Below are 2,781 nucleotides of genomic sequence, written 5' to 3'. Positions count from 1 at the left end.
TCTGCCTTTCAGGCCATTTTTTCAGTCTTTGATGGAAGTACAGTTACTTCAAAATGGAAAGATGCACAGAGGCCAGTACTGACCCAATGTTCCCTTTGTTTCCCAGATATCCACCTGATCTACCTCGCCAGGAGGGCTGCCCTGCGTGAGAAGAAAAATCAGAGGGAGAGCCTGTGACCATCGGGCAGGTGGAATCTCTCCATTTATATACAGATTTCTATAAGTCTATTTGTATATCCCTATAGTTATATTTGTAGATTTATACAGGTGTGTTAATATAGTAAATCATTATATATAATTTTAATATATATTTATTTTTAAATATACATATTGTAAACATATATTTATATATTTTTATATATTTATTTTATATATATAGTTATAGATTTATACAGGTGTTTTTATATAGTTAAATCAGTATATATATGTATGTAGTTACATTGATAGATTTTGAGATTTATGTTTATATGTGTATAGAGTAACATATATATATTTATATATATGTATTAAAGTGCATAGCTATTTAGTTAGAGGTTTGTGGCAACTTAGATGCATAGATTAAGCTATGTAGGCCTAGGCTGCATTTGTACCTCTTTCCCCCTCGGCTGCCTTTTTCACCTCTTGCTTTTCCCCCGGTGTCCCCTGTGTCCCCTGTCCCTGTGCTGGGTCCGAGCTGGCGGCCGGGCCGGCCGGAGCAGCACTTCCAGCCCCGGCTGTCCCTGGAGCGGTGGGAGCTGCCGCTGGCCCCAGGCACTGTCCCCTGAGGAGCTGCTGAAGGACGGTGAGACTGAGGGGGCTGAGGGGGCGGTGGCGCTGAAGGGACGGTGACCCTGAGCTGCTGCTGGGGCTGAGGGCTGTGGGGCAGCCGAGGGCCATGGTGGCACTGAGGTGACAGGGAAGTGGCACAGGCTGATGGGGTGGCGGGTCTCAGGGGACGGAATGGCTCAGAAGGGACTGAGGGGGATGAGAGGACTGTGAGGGGCTGAAGAAACTGAAGGGGGCTGGGGCTTCACCGAGAGCATGGCGGGGCTGAGGGGATGGAGGGGGCCAGCAGGGAGCACAGAGGGCTCTGGGACTGCAGCTCTTTTAGGCCTTGGAAGCAATTCCAGAGCCTCCACTTTTGCCACAGCTGCAAGGAAGACCTTGAAGACAGCCACAGAGTGACGGGAGGCAGCCGGGAGGAGCTGAAGGCCAGCAGCAAGAGCAGCGAACGGGGACCTGTTGCTGCCAGCCTGGAGAGAGCCCGGGTGAGGCCACAGGCCCGGGCAGGCAGGCTGGGGCTGAGGCTGCCGTGGGCTGCGGCCGTGGGCACTGCCCGGCGGGGCAGGAGCGGGCCCTGCCCGTGCTGGGGCTGCTCAGCGCAGCTGCCCCGGCTGGCACAGGGGCTGTCCTTGGGCAAGGCAGCTGTGCCGGCAGGGCCCGGGAGCTGTGCCGGCTCTGCCGGGCTGCCGGGGCTGCGGGACAGTCCCGCCGCGGCTGCGCTCACCACAGCCTGGCCCGCTCGGCTGCTCTTTCCGACCCTCCTGGGGAGGCTCTGACATTTCCTCTTCCCTGATGGAAGTGCAGCTGCTGCCAAGGGAAACGTCCCCATACTCACTCAGTGTTCCCTTTGCTTCCCAGATGTCCCATCTGCTGTCGCTGTCCAGGAGAGCTGCTCTGCATGGGAGGAGGAGACCGAGGGAGAGGCTTGGAAGATGGGGCAGCTGAGATCCCTCTGCTTGAAGCTCTGTTTAAAGATACATGGACTTTCACGTGGACAGGGATTATTTCATGTGTATTTCCATATGTGGGTTGCTATTTGTATAGGAATATTTCTATTTATATGTAATTATATGTATGGATGTATGCTATGTCTATGTATATGGTTCCATTTCTGTCTATTTATTGATATTCACATATGTGTCCAGATGTACAGCTCTGTGTTTGTATTCATGCAGTTGAATGGATATTTAGCTTGGCAGAGTGATATTTGTATATATACTGATATATATATTTTTTTAATATGTATATTTTATGTAGTATGTGATGTTTAATCTATACTTACATCTGTTGATTGTTATAGTTATGTATGTATTTATATATGTGCATATACATATGTATTTAAATCTATTTAAAGATGTATGCAGGGTATAGTTGTGTAATTCTATTGAATTCTTAGTGTGGGGCTATTTAGAGAGGGAATGTGTATTTTTGTATTTCTATATGGGCTCTACATTTGTAGCAATAGGTAATAAATTAAGTTGTTAAACGCCTAATTGATCTTTGTGTATAGTGAGTTGTGTATAGTAGAGGTTGGCAATAAATTAAGTTTTGTTAAGTGAATTTGGTATTTGTATATTTTTACATGGACTGGTTATAATAATCTAATAAACTCCTAGTTTTTACCTAAATTGAGATTTGTATAGTTCTATATTGTCAGTGTGGGTGTAGCAATTGCAATTTGTAATAAATGACATTTTCTAACTGAAATTGATTCTCGTGTATTTGTGGATCAGCAGTGTGGCTGTAGCAATCTGCAAGAAATGCCATTTGTCAGCTGCAATGAGTGTTCTGTGATTTGTGCTACCCAAAGCCATGAGCAGATGTAAATGCTGGAGGATTTTGGCCATGCAAATCTCCAGCCATGCCCAGCACATGCCTCACCTGCACTCAGGCTGGGCAAGGGAAGCACAGATTTGGGCTGACAGCAGAGCCCCACGTTGGCTCAGAACTCACTGCAGAGGCTGCTGAGAAAACTCCGAGACTCTGCTGAGAGCACAACTGCTCTGTGTATATGCAGAT

The 2,781-nt window shown here is 47.1% G+C and overlaps 1 long non-coding RNA gene across 1 annotated transcript; it reads left to right on the top strand.

The window, feature by feature from the left end:
* Nucleotides 1-424: 424 nt before the first annotated feature.
* Nucleotides 425-2,369, top strand: LOC128944786 (uncharacterized). Its single transcript, XR_008483824.1, has 3 exons — nucleotides 425-781; nucleotides 1,130-1,247; nucleotides 1,621-2,369. It is a non-coding gene; the product is annotated as an uncharacterized LOC128944786 (long non-coding RNA).
* The last annotated feature ends 412 nt before the right edge of the window (nucleotides 2,370-2,781 follow it).

Source organism: Melozone crissalis, unplaced genomic scaffold (assembly GCF_028551555.1).
Source record: "Melozone crissalis strain CALT ecotype California unplaced genomic scaffold, PUWL_Pcris_2 ptg000005l_1, whole genome shotgun sequence".
NCBI classification, from domain to species: Eukaryota; Metazoa; Chordata; class Aves; order Passeriformes; family Passerellidae; genus Melozone; species Melozone crissalis.
Note: the sequence above shows the minus strand (reverse complement) of the source record. Positions and strands in the feature narration are given on the sequence as shown.